This window comes from Scyliorhinus canicula, chromosome 13 (genome assembly GCF_902713615.1).
Source record: "Scyliorhinus canicula chromosome 13, sScyCan1.1, whole genome shotgun sequence".
Taxonomy (NCBI): Eukaryota; Metazoa; Chordata; class Chondrichthyes; order Carcharhiniformes; family Scyliorhinidae; genus Scyliorhinus; species Scyliorhinus canicula.
Window position 1 is genome coordinate 13,618,432 of NC_052158.1, and position 16,813 is coordinate 13,635,244.

At 43.5% G+C, this 16,813-nt stretch overlaps 1 non-coding gene across 1 annotated transcript; it reads left to right on the forward strand.

The window, feature by feature from the left end:
* The first annotated feature begins 688 nt into the window (after window positions 1–688).
* LOC119976879 lies at window positions 689–887 on the forward strand. Its single transcript, XR_005463040.1, has one exon. It is a non-coding gene; the product is annotated as a U2 spliceosomal RNA (small nuclear RNA).
* The last annotated feature ends 15,926 nt before the right edge of the window (window positions 888–16,813 follow it).

Below are 16,813 nucleotides of genomic sequence, written 5' to 3' on the forward strand. Positions count from 1 at the left end.
TCACAATGAGTTTATTTTCTCGTACTTTACTGGCTTTAGTTGCGGCCTCTTTACTGACCTCTAACTTCCTAATCTGGTTCCCATACCCCTGCCACATTAGTTTAAAACCTCCCCAACAGTGTTAGCAAAAGCACCCCAAGGACATTGGTTCCAGTCCTGCCCAGGTGTAGACCATCCGATTTGTAATGGTCCCACCGCCCCAGAACCGGTTCCAATGTCCCAAAAATATGAACCCCCTCCCTCCTGCACCATCTCTCAAGCAACGTATTCATTCTGACTATTCCTGAATAGAATAGTCTCGAATAGAATTGAGACTGAGCTCTTCAAAGCTAAACCCCTAATATAAAACCCATAAAACAACCCAACACATCAATGTTTACGTTCAGTAGCTAAAGGCTAAAATTGTGGCCCTTTGTCAATTTCAAGACAAAGCTCCGGAAACATAATCTGGAATCTACTTTCTGGATATCCAGAGAATGGGGCCTGCAACCAGCTGCTGGTTTAGCGGGAAACGGCGTGTTAAGAGCACAAAATCAGGGGCAGCCTTCGCCTGCTTGTCTTGTAAGCGACCTGGTGACTGTCGGAACTCAAAAGTGGCACTCTAAAACTTCTATGCTGATCTATAAACTAGACATGGGAGTGCAAATATTATATTGCGCGTTGACAGAATAAATCGAACATGCATATTAACGCTTCTCGGCCTTTTGGCTAAGATCAAGTGTAATATCTGCTCTGCCTTTTAGCTCAGATTAAGTATGTGTCACTTCTGGGGATCATGAATTGTATTCAATTTGAATTTGAATTTGGAGCAGAGAAGGAGCGGAATAGGGGTTCGACTCTGTCCACGCTCTTAGCTCTGGCTTTGTAACTCAGAAAAAGTAATTTTTAAAAAGCATGCATATTGCTGCAGAGGGTTGATTTTAGAATTTGCTGCATCGACAATTTGCTGGACTGGAAATCGGATATACAGAAATCTGGGCTGAATTGACGTGTTCAATATTTACAGTCGCTTATCTAAAGCAGACTCGGCTTTTGACATATTTTGTTCGATTTAATTTCTAGCATGTGGCGCCTTGAGCTGAGCCTGTAAGGTTGAATGCAAGGTTCAAATGACGCACATTAAGACTTACCGGAAGCCTATCAATTATGCTGCGCGCCTTTCTTGCTAAATGTTCATTGTTAATAACAGCAAGTAAAGTAAATTCGCCATAGTCCCAGATGACCATAGGCTGCTTTACTCTTTGAGGCGGAGAGCTGACAGTTGATAATTTAACCTGTGGTCACCACACCTCAGACGAGGCGCAAGGTTGAGAACGCATGAATAAATCCCCGCTGTTGGCCTCGCTCTAAATCACACGCCAACTGAGCTAAACCGGCTCTTACTTTACATACTATTAGTAATAACAAGGGCGATAAATGCACTTTCAAAACCATGAAATCATGGAAATGGTACGGTTCAATCAGAAACCAAGACACAACTACTGAGAAAGTGTTTTCCTAAATTATGCTCTATGTCAATTTCTTTATGATAAATCGGCAGGTGCAGCATCTCTAAGAAGTGACCGAATCAAATTTTGTCCTGCTGAAATTTCACATTCAAACTCTTGAGGCTACATTGGAGGTTTTGGAGAAAGTGGCATATCATCTTGATATTAACAGAGGGGATCATTGTTAAACGCGGCTGATTGAAACTTGCGAATATATTCACTGCATTTTATGATAATAGTTCAAGGGAATGTGTTGACTTACCAGTGAATAGTGCAAAGAAAATCAGTCCAATAATAACAATTCCCTGCACCAAGCGCATCGTCTCTGTACACACGGTAAAGTTGTGTAGGATGTGGTGCAGTACACTCAGATGGACATATTCTGTAGAATAAATGGGCGTGAATGGAACAATTTGCGGTCTGTCTAGTTGGATGCAGACAGCTCCTCCTTTTTGTTCGAAGCGCTAGGGCCTGACCTCAGGAGTGCCCACAGAATGAAGGTGAACTCTACTATCCACAAAAAACAAACACTACCTGCTGCATATTTGGAAATGCAAAAAGTAGCCCGGGAGAGGGATGTTGGGTTTACAATGCGAATGATGCCCAAATCTATATTTAATCAAATATTGTGTGCATTGTCGTTCCGTGACGACAATATGAACAACAACAGAGACGTAATCGATTTAAGTGGACGGAAAACCATATAGTAGGTGGGTTTGGGAGGTGTTAGTCAGTTAGTCAACAAAGTACAACCAACACGATTAAAGGTCCATTCTGCACCTACGCTGTTGATGGAAAAATGTCTTCGGTATAATCTGCGGGCAAGAGGCATAATTAATTCCCTCGGCATTCCAAATCGCCCCACGATCAACCGCATGTGTGAGATCTATTGAAGCAAAGCTTTCTTTCGGTTGTTTATTCTGCGTCACCGCATTTGTTGTTTTTTAGATTGACTCATGTTTCAAATTGAAGAGGTGTCTACATTGCAGCATTGTCTAGTTCAATGCATCAAGCTGGAATTCAATACAACCCGACATTTTGAGGATGGCATTTGAATGCATGCAACTAAGATTTCACTTCCCTGGTTTTGCAACTTCTATTGCGCCTTGTAGCAATAACCATAGTACATTGGTGTTTGATTAACGGAGAGCCATGCTAGTTGCCCCTGCAAGCGAGAAGCAGATTAGCATTGAGTGCAATTACGTCATTTGGACGTGCAAAATATTTATTTTGGATAATAATCCTCAAATGGTGTGCAAGACGCTTTTCAAAGAATATTTGCGGTATAGTTATTGCATAGATTGTGAGCCTTACTGACTGGGCCTGTATTTTTCTGTCCACCCGCAAATGCCCTTTTGGATTTGGGTGGTTGTTGGTTTCATCAGCCGCTGCAGCTCATCTGCTGCACGGTAGCACAGAGGTTAGCACAGTTGCTTCACAGCTGCAGGTTGCCAGGTTCCATTCCCGACTTGGGTCACCGTCTGTGCAGAGTCTGTACATTCTCCCCGTGTCTGTCTGAGTTTCCTCCGGCTTTCCTCCCACAGACCATAGATGTGGATTTGTGTCCAAAAAAAGATTAGGTTGGGTTCACGGGTTACGAGGTTAATGGGGATAAGGTGAAGGTATGAGCTTAACTGAGGTGCTGTTTCCAAGGGCCATTTGTCCGATCGTGGCTGCACCGGCCAGAAAGCGAGCCTCCAGCCTAATCCCACCTTCCAGCACTTGCTCCGTAGCCCTGCAGATTACAGCATTTCAGATGCAGTATGCAGAAAACGTTTCAATGAAATGCGCGTCTTTACCTAGGCAAACCCTCCAGACACAGAGACCCAACACACAACCCTCCGGGTAAAAATACTTTTTTCCTCATATCCCCTCTAATCACTGTACTAATCAGTTCAAATAATAGCCAGCTACTTACTGGTCTATGTTGTGAATAAGCCCTTCCAAACCACCCTATCTAGCCCCCCGCCCTCATAATTCCTTTGTTCAAAGGATAACAGCCCCAGCCTAACGAGTCTATCTCGTTATAGAGAGGGCACCGTGACATAGTGGTTAGTACTGCTGCCTACCATCGCCATGAAACCGGGTTCAATTACGTCTTGTGGAGTTTGTACCTTTTCGCCTACGTCTGCGTGAGTTTCCTACCTTTGTGCTGGTTTCCTCACATAATTCAATGATGTGGATTAGCCATGATAAATTGCCCCTTAGTGTCCAAAGTTGTGCAAGTTAGGTGGATTGGCAACGATCAATGTGCAAGTTTACTGTGGTAACGCGGGGTAGTGAACCGTGGTAGTGTGCATTTTCAGACAGTCAGTGCAGACCCGATGACCGGAATGGCCTCCTTCTGCGCTGCAGGAATTATATGTTGTATGGTACTAACACCTGGCGGTCTATGCCAAAATTGGGTGATCTGTCTCAAAGGCCAGTCAAGCAACAGCCTGACATAGCCATACAAAAGTTCTCATAGATTGCATAAAATGTCCCAGACAGCACCATCCCTGGTCTGTTTCACTGCCAGGGCACAGCGGATGTGGCAACACAGTAATATACACTCGGGAGGGTCTGTGAGTCTTCAACTTTAATTCCAGCTCCATTATGATTCTCGTCATCAGGTCAAACATAGGTAAAGAAAATCCTGCTATTTACCACGTACCATTGCCATTGCCGGTTTAGCTCAGTTGGGTGGACAGCTGATTCGTGACGCAGAGCGAGACCAACAGCACAGGTTCAATTCCCGTAATAGTTGAGGTTACCCATGAAGGCCCACTTTCTTATCTTCGCCAAAATGCGATATCGAATTCTACACTATCAACATCCATGGGGTCAGCATTGACCAAAACTGAACTGGACCTACTATATAAATTCAGTAGCTACCAGAGCAGACCGTAGGCAAATAACTCATCTCCTGGATTTCCAAAGCCTGTCCACCATCTACAAGGCACAAGTTAGGAGTGTGATGGAATACTCCCCACTTGGGAGTGCAGCTCCAAAAACACTGAAGAAGCCCGACACATCCAGGACCAAACAACCCGCTCGCCTGGTTCCCCTTCCATCAAAACATCTACTCCCTCCACAACCAAATCAACCTAGCAGCAGTGCACACCTTCCACGTGATAGACATTAAGGACTCACCAAGCCTATTTAAACAGTGCATTCCAAACCCATGGCAACTACCGTCTCGAAGGACAAGGGCAGAAGATGCACGGCAACATCACCACCTTGGAATTCCCCTCCAAGTGACTCACCAGCCTGTGTTGGAAATAGTTTTTAAAACAGTATTCACGTTGGCGAGTCCAGCATCTATAGCCCATCACTAATTACCCCTAAGAAGGTGGTTCTGTGCGATATTTTTAATCCACAGCAGTCCATGTTATGTAGGTAGATACAGAATGCGGTTCGGGAGGGAGATTCGGGATCTTGACCCAGCAACAAGGAACGGCCGATCTATTTCCAAGGCTGGGTGGTGTGTGACTTGAATGGAAACTTCCAGGTGGGGAATGTATTTACTTTCTAACATGATTCACAACAATGCTTTGCAAAGGTTTTCTGCCAAGACTTTTCCTCCATTAAAGGGCTGCAAGACCTCCACACCTTCACATGGCGAACGCCCTGCGTCACTGAGCCCGTTGTGAAAGCTCTTTGCGAGACAGGAAAGGCCTGGAGATCACGCGGCCGGCCAAAATGCGTCTCAAAGGTCAACGTGGGAGACCATTTGTGGACCCATCTGTGATCAAAAGCACCTGTATAAGATCAAGAATATACGCTAATAGATGAAGTTAGAAAACATGTTCTCCATAAATGTTAAGCGTATCTCCGGACGGAAACTAGAGATATCCAAGATAGGATAAGGCAGAAGTTGAAAAGCGGGTGGGTAAGTGATCTGCTTGCTTTCAGCACCATGTTTGGACCTCAGAGAGATTATGAGCTTCTTAACCCGAATTGAGCAACTGAACCAGCGCGTTAGAGATTTAGAGGAAGAATAAGCTTCTTTATTGCATCAGCGGGACACCAACCTGGATGCTTGCACAGTCCTGGTTGAAGCTGAAGGAGATGTTAGAAACCAGGAGGTTAATGGCCAGTAACTTCTTCAGAGTGGCAATCTCGGCGGATTGTCATTCTCCACGGATTTATCCTCGCAGGTTTTTTAAATTCCCTGCCTCAGTCAACCTTCCTCACTCATACTAGGTGAGGCAGGAGCAGCCAAGGGCGCCCCCACCTGCATCGGTGAGGAGTAACGCGGGCACGGAGAGGAAAGACACGCCCTGTTTCACGATGGTAGCCGTAGTCAAGGAGGTGTTTAAAGGGAGAACTGAAAGGTAAGCGGTTCAGCTAACGGAGGGGTGGGGTGGAGGAGGGTTGGCGGGTCGGAGCGTAGCGGATAGGGAGGGTGGGGGAGGGTCAGGCGGAAGGGAGATCGGTACGGATCAGAAAGGGGAGGGGATCGAGTGGCGTCGAGTCTGGGGTGTTCGGGTCAGACCGGTAATATATGAGGGCGAATCTGAGAGCAGCCGGGGATCAATCTGGGAGGGCAGGGTCGGCAAGTAAGTGGCGGCGAGGGTCATTCCTGGCGGCGAGGGACCAGTGCGGGAGAGGAGGTCCGACCGGGTCACACTGCAAAGGGGTCTCAGGTCGACTCGGGCTGGATGGGTATGGGGTAGGCTCAGCGGGGGGTGGGAGGTTACGATGGGACACCTGGGGGGTCGTGTGTAGGGGGAGCCCCACGCGACACTGGACTTGGGTTTACTACATAGTTATTCTGGTATTAAACCAGTTTTTCTTTTTCTCTAACTCTTTCGGAGTAACTATTAGGGTCAACCTGACACAATCGTCCGAAGTTGACGATTGAAACCGCTTGTGTCGTATGATTCCTGACCAGTCCAACTGGCCAGAGAAAGTTGGTGCTTCTGCAGAATTGCCGGATAAACCCTTAGGTGAGAACGTCCCAGAGGGATCCACAGCGCATCATTGGATTACACGTGAATGCGATACTGAAGAACAAGGAATTATGGGCGCACGAATGACATTTTAAAAAACATGCACAAAGTTACTTTACCTAAACAAGCTGATGAGAAGACATTTGAGCCAAAAACAGCTGAGTAGTTAAAACCGTTCCTGAGGCCAAGAAGTAATGCTTCTAGTTTGTGGCGAAAATATGTTTGTAAGTTTCCGGAGGAGGGCGCACGCGCAGAGAGGACGCGAACACGTAGGGGGAAGAGGGAGTGTCGAGGCGCGCGTGCAAGGGGCGCGCTCAGCAAGCGCGCGCATGCAGAGGCAGCCCGCCCAAGCAGAGGAGGGAAATGGGTCTGAGAAAAAGCTCATAACAAAAGCCAAAACAGCTGTGATAAAGGAATCAGTATCGCCTTTCTTTTAATGCGAAAGTAACTGAATTTCGTTTTCTTTGTTGGTGTGTGAATGGTCACCCAATTTTGGCATTTTGTAAATCATGAGTTTGTGTTTTATTCTGGTTGAAACTATTTTTGCCGGTTCTTTCAAGGAAATATTTGTCTTTTGAACATTTTATGCGAAGCCTGAAGGTTTGAAAACGTTTGACAGAAACCCAATTTGAACTCTACAAAATATTTTTAATCAGTAAGGGAATCAAGATTTAGGGGGATGGGAAGGTAGAGTTGCGGATTACCACATCAGATCAGCCATGGTTTCAATGAATGGCAAAGCAGTGTATGTGGGTCAAATGGCTGTTGATCCTCCATCTAATGGTCGTATGGTCATTTTGCTTTAATTTACAGGAGATTGTTGGGATCATATACATAACCTAAGGAGAGTAAACGGTTAACAAGATGATGCTCATGTATCTGAACACTAGATGGCATCACTGAGTAGTCTCATAAAAGGCTGCATCTCTAAGCATTCTGGGAGAAGCTTATGGAGAAAGATAGTGTGAAGTTGAGTTAGAACGTTGGTTGCATTGGAGAGACATAATAGATTACTGTAACATAGATTTAATACAGTTATTTTGTTAGCTATTATTTAGTAGAATGACCGAACCATTTTAAGTAGTGTAAAATAAACTAGCTTTGTTTTAAATACATCGTTTGAAATTATTTTTAAACACTACGACTTTTAGCTATCTTGGAGAACAATACAAGGAACATCACAATTGTGATGTTGATTTGCTATTCTTTTCCAATACAAGGTTATGCGTTTCTGATATTTTTCATATAAAGTTAAGAATCAAACATCAGAACTTGTGAATTACTTTAAATAAGAAAAGAGGTCAACGAAATATGTGTTTCGAATATCCAGTTCTTTTCCTGAAAGTGGTTTCAGTGTTGGAGAAGTTTTCTTTAATAAGCTGATGTGCTTCTTTACTTCCTTTGGTCTAATTTTGTTGAAAGTTTCATTTTACGGTGAATGCAATTTTCCATTTGTTTGTTTTTCTTATCTTTGTTCTATTTCAACCATTTGAAAAGGCGCCTCAAGAGCAGCATGAGAATGACCTCATGTACATTTTCTTTTTCGAGAATGTGCACTTATGCTGTTATTAGTGGCTTGAGATACAAGTTACCTTCTTGTGGAACGGGTGCGAGTCCCGGCAGGTGTCAGGCATTCCGCACTTTATTTCCGGGAGCAGACGGCCCGTGTACTTAGGCCAGCCAGGCTAAAGAAAACAAACGGATCATGTGACAGGCAGTGGAGGGCCATTGCACAGAAGAGTTCACGACAGGGAACAGAAACAGGTGAAAGGTCGAGGTCCCAGTTAAGGAAAGATCAGAGATAAGCAGAGAACGAGGCTTCGAAGAGATAAAGAGACTTCATTTGGCACCTATCAGTGATGAGCCCTCAGAAAAACGTCTTGGGGGTTGAAAATGACATCACAAGATTGCTAATGCAATGCTGAAGGCTGTTGGGCGCAAAATTAATCTTTTAATGCATTAATGTTGTATTAGGCTCTTCTTAATAGCTGATGTTTTGCTTGAGCATTTGGAGCTTGAGTACATACTTAGGAATCCTGGTGACTGTATGAGATGAGATTAAATCACTGTAGATGAATGGTCACTGAGACCGTCTGAGTTGGAGCGACCTTTGGTGAAAATTCCCAACAGAGGTTTCCGATAGAAAACATTGGAATAACGTGTGAGAGAGACAGAGTTCCAACGACTTTGCTTGATTCCTCGCAATGTTCACTGACATTTGGATGTGTTGTTAACTAATCCATGGAAACTGTTTTGGTCACATCTGTCATTTACTGTTCAGTGTAACGTGTTCGACAACAGTTGAACTATTAATTTGCACACACATCACAGTACCCTTGAATGTACGAGTATAAGATAGTTAAAATAGATATTTAAAATTACTTTATTCTATCTAACCCACATAGTAAAGTTTGAATTTGTTCCTTCAAATCCCGAGGAATCACGTGGCTGTATTTATTTCGTAAATGTATTGAATCTCAAACGTTGTCTGCTTCAAACACAGTGTGACACAGTGGTTAGCACTGCCGTCTCAATAGAGTTGATTAAGGGGAGACAGTGGATGTGGTTTATTTGGACTTTCAGTAAACTTTCGACAAAGTTCCACATTAGAGATTAATGTGTCAAATCAAAGCACATGCGATTGGGAGTAGTGCATTGAGTTGGATAGAAAACTGGTTGGCAGACAGGAAACAAAGCGTAGGATTGAGCGGATCTTTTTCCAAATGGCAGCAGTGACTAGAGGGGTAGCAGGGATCGGTGCTGGCATCCCAAGTATTCACAATGCATATTTAAATGAGCGAACGAAAAGCATTATTTCCAAATTTTCAGATGATACAAAGATGGTGGGAGAGTGAGTTGTGAGGAGGATGCAGAGATCCTTCAGTGGATTTAACCAAATTGAGTAAGTGAAATGAATGGCAAATGCAGTATAATTTGAATAAATATGAGGTTATCCACTTTGTTAGCAAAAATAGGAAGGGTGACTATTATCTGAATGGCCAGAAATTAGGAGAGGGGATTATGCAACATGACCTTAGTGTCCTCGTGCACCCCTCGCTGAAGGTAAGCATGCGGGTGTAGCAGGCGGTACAAAATGACATATAATATGTTGGCCTTCAAAGCGAGTGGTTTCGAGTACAGAGCCATGGATGTGTTGCTGCAATTGTGTGCGGCCTTGGTGAGGTCATACCTAGAATATTGAGTGCAGTTTTGCTCGCCTTATCTGAAGAAGAATATTCTCGACCTAGCCGGGGTGCAGCAAGGAGTTACCAGACTGATTGCTGGGATGTCAGGACGGGCGAATGAGGGACATCTCATAGGAACCTGTTAAATCCTAACAAAACTAAACAGGATAAATGCAAGGAAGATGTTTCCCATAGTCGAGGTGTCCTGAACCAGGGATCAGTCTGAGAATACGGGGTAGACCATTTAGGACAGAGATGAGGATACATTTCTTCACCCAGAGAGTGGTGAGCTTGTGGAATTCGTTACCACAGGTGAGGACAAAACATTGTATGTTTTCAAGAGAAGCAGTTAGATATAGCACTTAGAGCGAAGAAAATCAGAGGATATGGGGGGAAGGCAGGATTAGGCTATTGTGTTAGATGATCAGCCATGATCAGAATGAATGGTGGAGCAGGCTCGAAGGGCCAAATGGCCTCCTACTGCTCCTATTTTCTATGTGTCTATGTTCACCCCGACATTTCCTTATGTAACGAGGTCCACATTATAACCCGTCTCTGGATAAATAAATATCCCATAATTTTCCTGGTGGAGTTCTTTTGAACTATCTTTTTGTGACCCCCAATACTTTTGGATTCCTCCAAAATGGAAAGATCTTCCCTCCGTTTATCCCTTTGCTACTTCTCAATGTCTGGATCAGGCAACTACTCAGACGTTTCCTTCCTGCAGTGAAGACCACAGCCTATTCAATCTTTCCTGTTAGTTTTTCCCTCTGCTCTGGCATCATTCTTGAAAGCCTCACTGTGGTTGTATATCTCTTTTGTTAAACCATCTTTCTATATTTTTGTGTGTGGTGATGAGAATTGTCAATTGTCGTAATTGACAATGTAACTACATAAGCATTGGCATCAGTTGAAGCATACAGGGTGTAGTGTTAATGAGGTCAGTCAATAAGAGGGTCATTTAGGAGTCTGGTGACAGTGGGGAAGAAGCTGTTTTGAATCTGTTTCCATCTCTTTGCAAACTCTTTGTATTCCCCTCACAATTTACTTTAACATATGCATTTGTATCACCAGCATAGTTGAATTCCATATAGATAATCCCTTCAGCAAATCATTAATGTCAATCTCGTTGACTGCCGGCTAGAATTAGGGTTTCCCAAATGCAATTTTACCTCCTTAATAATGGATTGTATAATTGTGCCAGAGGTAATTTAAATTAACTGCCCAGGGGAACCCACTTTCTGTCAACCTGATTTTTGAATGTGGCGTTACATTGGCGGCTTTCCAATCCACTGGGACTATTCCAGAAGGTAAAGTGGCTTGGAAGTTCGCACCTACTTCATCCAGACTCTCTGAAGCCACTTCTTTTAAGAGCCTGGGGTGCAGCCCATCAGATCGAGTGAACCGGTCAACCTTTAGTCTTATTAGTTTTGCTCTCCTGGTAGATTACTTTTTTAGTTCCTCCCTTCCTTTTCCCGATCCTTTCCTACAACACTCGAGTGCTTTTGTATCTTACACTGTGAAACAAGGTACAAAATATCTGTTGAAGTATTTGCCATGTCCTTATTTCCACTAATAATTCCACAGTCTCACCCTCGCTCCTGCGCTCAAATTTAATACTCTTCTTTTCATCAAAGCTTTTGCTGCTTGGTTTAATCTTGCTTGCTAGTTTTCTCTCACCCTCCAATTTCACCCTCTTTATTTTTTTAGTAATCCGTCTAAATATCTCCCAATTTTCCGGCCCACCACTAATCTTCGCTACATTGCAAATCTTTTATTTCGATTTGCTACTGTGTTTCACTCCTGATGGATAATGCACCCTTCTCTTTCTAAATGACACACATCGAGGAGAATTATGAAACATCTCCTGAAGTATCTGACATTGCTTCTCTTCCGACATTGCTATTAAACAATTTCCCCTCCAAAGTCTTCATACATTTGTAATTGCCTTTAGTTAATTTCAAGACACAATTTCTGACCCATAGTTCTCACCCAGGAATTGAATCTGAAATTCTATCATGAAATGCTCGCTCTACCCAAGAGGATGTTTTACTGAGGTCATTAATTAATCCTGTTTCATTATACATTACCAAATAAAAGGTTGCTGTTGCCTGGTTGATTCTAAGACTTACTGTTGTAACAATCTGCCCTGAATGAAGTCTATGAACTTATTTTCCCAGCTACGTTTGCCAATTTGATTCACCCAATCGATATGAAGATAACATCTCCCATAGTTAATTAAGTATGTCTCTTGAACCACCCTTTCTGCATTATTATATGTTTCATATTCTGCCCTGCAGTGTACCCTTTGTCACGGGCTAAAATGTCACTCCCAACAGTGACTTATTTCCATTATTTTTAGCTCACTGATTCTACCAGTTTGATCATCTGAGCCAAGATCATTTCTCACATTTGTACTAATCCCGATTTTATCAACAGACCTGCCTACCTCCATTTCTTTCTATTTGTCCTGTTCAAATGTAAAATTCCGTTCAATATTTAATCCCCCAGGCATGATTATTTTGTGACCATGTCTCTGTAATGGTTGTCATAGCGCTTTATTTCTACATGTGATAACATTACATCCATTATGTTAAGAATGCTGTTTGTTTAAAAAGACATGTAATTCATTATTTTTCACCATTTTCTATGCTCTGACCTTATTTGCTGATGCACCCATGTTTGAACACGCTGAACCTTTCTGTTGAACTATGGTTATAACTATCAGAATCGCTTTCCAGCATTGTTGCCTTTTTCTTTCCCCGTTAAGTTATTAAATCACCTTCCATGTGAACACTGCATTATCTCAATGGTACAGACTGAGTGTCCCACGAATCAAAACTCTTTCTCATCTCTGTACGATATCGCTATGTCTGCAGGTGATTGCTGGAGACATTTCCCGGTAATTTCCATCCCATAGGCATATACGCACACAGCAAATGCACATTTACACACCTGCGCACAAGCACATACACACATAGTCCCATACAAACATTCACATGCTTGTTGATAGAAATGTACAAGCCCCAATAGGCGCGCGCACACACACAGATTCATTTGCACTCCAACCTGTAGATATTCAGAACAAACAAGACACACTACTCCGGTCACACCTACTCATACATACACCCATCAGATGCATACATACATATTCTGATAGAATCTTGCAGAGCGGGTTTGGCAGGTGTTTTAACACCAGCTATTGCAAACCTCTTTTTTGATGCATTGATCTGTGAACGGCATTCAGTTTTATATCGAGACTTATATTCCAGCCATTGATCACTTTCCCATTTCTATCCCCACATAATTTAACGATGCCGAGGAGGATGAGTTCAATATTTTAATTTTTTTAGAACCTATAAGTTCCCACTGTGAAAGGGCCCATGATTTTTCTGTTGTCAAATACTCGTTTCCTTACCTCAGAGCTGCTCTTTTTATGTTGAGAAAGAGGAAATGAAATCAAATAATGAAATCAGTGACAAACTATTTCCTGATCTCATTGAGTCATTCCTCCCTTTCCCATCAGGATTCTCAGCATTCTGACCCCCAGCGATTCTATTCCCCTCAGCGGGTCTGTGCCCTCATTGGTTTGCCAGAGGGTGTTTGACACAGGTGAATCCCCAGCGGCTACCTGCCCCTCTCAATCAGGAAGTTCTCTTCCCCTTTGCCCCCAGGCGCCTGTCTGCCCACTTTAATGTCCCAGGCAGAAACCAGCCAGCTTGTATCCACATATGTTTGAGTCAGCTCTTATCCACCAAAGAATCTCTGGCCCTTTTGATCGGGAGGCGTGTCCCTGCGTCCTCAGGAATCCAAGTGATTCTCTGCTTCTCTGACGGCGGGACGCGGTCTCCTCCTCTTCACTGTCCCTCCCTTCCCCCACCCAAAGATACCATCGACTCTCTCAAATTCGTTACTTTCTTCCCAGCTCCTGTGATCTTGGATTTGGAAACAGCGGATCGACAGCTCAAGGTATCTCGCAATCGGAAGAGTTTGAAATGCACTGAGCCCAAGAGCGCGAGGTCATCAGACACCACGAAGACGTTTACAGGCAGTCCATGGAAGCAGAGGGATTCACATCAGGAAAACATTATTGGGATCTGGAGGTGGCGCGCAATCGGTGCTGGAGACTGGGAATAGCTAAAAGGTCCGTGGAGAGGAAGGAAGGTGTCGTTATGAGCTGGATTCTGGATCCTGAATTGGGATGGGAATCGACTTTATGCAACCACACCAGATCGGTCCTCTCTCCCCCTTGGTTTCATCCCTGGACATGTTATCTCAGTTATGAATCTGGGATAGTTTCGTTTTGTCGTGGACGTAACAAAAACCCTTTCCATGTTTTCACTGGGCAAGAATTCACGGAGAAACGTTATCCTTTCTTCTTCACTTCAGATTTAAAAACGAATCTGATAATCTGTTCAGGTTCTGATCCGGATCTGAAAAGGGGAGGGAGCCTCAGTGTTATCACACCATCGCATGACGTCACAATTACTTGACGCGTGATTAACTTCAGGAGCAGAAATTGGAGGTTATGAAACACCATTTACAATAGTTTGTTACTAAATGTGCTATTTAATTTCCAAATTGCACATTGTAAACTCGCAACCGAATTTACATAGTCAGGAAAACAAGGATGGTTTTACGGGATTTAGATTTGCATTGTTAAATATTTGAAATTAGGTATAGTCTTAAGTGAACTTAATTTACCGTGTCGATGTAAGGAAGGGTAGAAGTATAGTTCGTTTCCTGCTGGACAAATGTGTTCATATGTGTGGGGTTTTGGTTTCAATTCAAGCTGTGTTCCATTGCCCTCAGAGAGATTATAGCGTGAGAAGTAAAGGCCATCTTGGAGAAGTAAACGCCTACTTTAACTGGAATATACGGTAGTTGATTATCAGTGTGGAAAGTGAAGGCTGCTGTCACAGCTATACAAAAGCAGTTGGTTGAGAAGGCTTGAAAGATTCATCTCGCTCAGGTTTGCTATAAGAAAAAGTAAATCAAGCAGAAATGGTTAAGAAAAGAATTAGAGAGTCTTAAGGTCCAGCTAGATAAGGAAGCTAAATAAATTGAGAGGGATTTTCAAGAAGCCTAAGATGAAAGCAATTAGAACATAGAACTGTTCAGTAAAGACAGGCAGGGCCGACGTGGCTGTGAATCTAGAAAGATATCTGAAGTGATTTTCAGGTTTGGGCGACTCTCTGATAATCGTAAAAGCGATGGCTTGATCTCGGAGTATGTGTAAAAGCTTTTAACACAAAATAAATTCTGAAGGCGGGACTGTAAACGCTGAACTTTGATGGGAACAGCTAAGAGAAAGTATTGTTCAAAAGAAGATTTGAAAGTGTGTATTTTTGAAAGCGGAATTTAATCACTCCTGTGGAAGCGGGAGTCCAGGAAGATATGGTGGCTCACGGGATACAAACCATCGAGGGGGATATTGAGGAGAAATCCACAAATATTCATTTCGGTTCAATGTCGAGTGTGCCTTACCATAGCCGGACTGTGTGTTTAAAGGGACTATGTGTTATTGAGCCATTATATCTTAACCCACGTGAAACTTAAAATCTGTGTACATCTGTGAAGCTGAGCGGTTGTAAGGGAGCATTGTATTATAATCAACGTTTTCGTATATTTTTTTAAAATATTTTTTATTCTCCTTTTTCATATTTTCTCCCAAATTTACACCCACCAACAATAAACAATAATCAATAAATATGTCTATCCCCATATCAATAACAACGATCCCATCCTCCCACCAAACCCCAAACATTAGCCCGCATGTTCACATAAACAGATGGCAAAAAGGAATTAGGGATCACCCATAGTCGCCATTAACACACACAGGCCCCTCCCCCAGCCCTCCCACCCACCCGCCCCAACTAATGTTCGATATTATCCAGTTCTTGAAAGAGTATAATGAATAATGCCCATGAATTGTAAAACCCCTCAATCCTTCCCCTCAGTTCAAACTTAACCTTCTCAAGAGTCAAGATCTCAAACAGGCCCCCCTGCCACGACAGGGCACAGGGTGGAGAGGTTGCTCTCCAACATATCAGGATCTGCCTTCAGGCAATCAATGAAGCGAAGGCTACAACATCTCCACACCCGTTTCCAACCTTGGCTGGTCCGACACCCCAAATATGGCCTCCCAGGGGCCCGGGTCCAGTTTCACGTGTCGGTGGGAATAGATTTAGTTTCAAGTGAAAGCAGGAATCCCTGCAAACTATTTCAACATGTCCACCCTAATGCACTGCAGGATATGGCAGATCTATAGGTCCTTAGGCTCTGAGGGCTCATAGACTCCATCGTGCGACATGTATCTCTCCCTGTTTTACTTGAACGAAATTTCAATATCATTTTTGGGTATGCCTGCTGCACTTGGTATTGTCTCCTGCACTCCTCAGTGACAGCCCCATGCTTGATGTTGATGATATTGATAATGTGAGGCATACGCAGGGCCTTGAAGTTACTGATTATGGTTGAGTACAATTATTGTGCTGATGATAGTTCAGATATGTATGGATACCAAGTTTTAAATACTGGATCTGCTCTGAATATATCCTATAGTGCCGCATATCACGATGGTCTGTATCATCAATGTTACATTGGGGCTTTGCCTGCAGAACACAGTGCCAAGGTCAGTTCACTTCTTTCATGCAAACTGCATCTGGAGCCAGGAGATGGCTGGGAGAAAGGTCTTGTTGACGTTTGCTACATGTCCATTCCCGTGTTGCAGGCCCACTATGACAAAATCGCCGTCAGGGCTTGTCCAGTTCGGGAAGGAGCGGAGTTTCCGATTCCGATTCTTGATGGTGGACAATTAGGTCCCCGCCCAAAGTATGTTACACTCAGTACTGCAACAAAGTGAGATTCAACATATCACTTCAGTAACATAGACGGTTACTGAATCAGCCGGCGTTGGTTGGCGGTAATCAGTAGGATATTTCCTCGCCCATGTTCATTTTGCTGATGTGAGATTTCATGGGCTCTCGAATCAAAGTTGAAGACCCCAGGGCATCTGCTTAGATTGTGTACAACTGACCCATCACCCCAGATAGTTCTGCCTTGCCAGTGGGACAGGACTTACATGGGGGGCTTGATTCTCTGCAGCCGCATGCCAAAATCACGTTTGGCACGAGGGCGGAGAACCAGAGTTTATGATGAAATCCGGCCAGGCACCGCTCCGGCGATTCTCCAGGCTCCGAATATC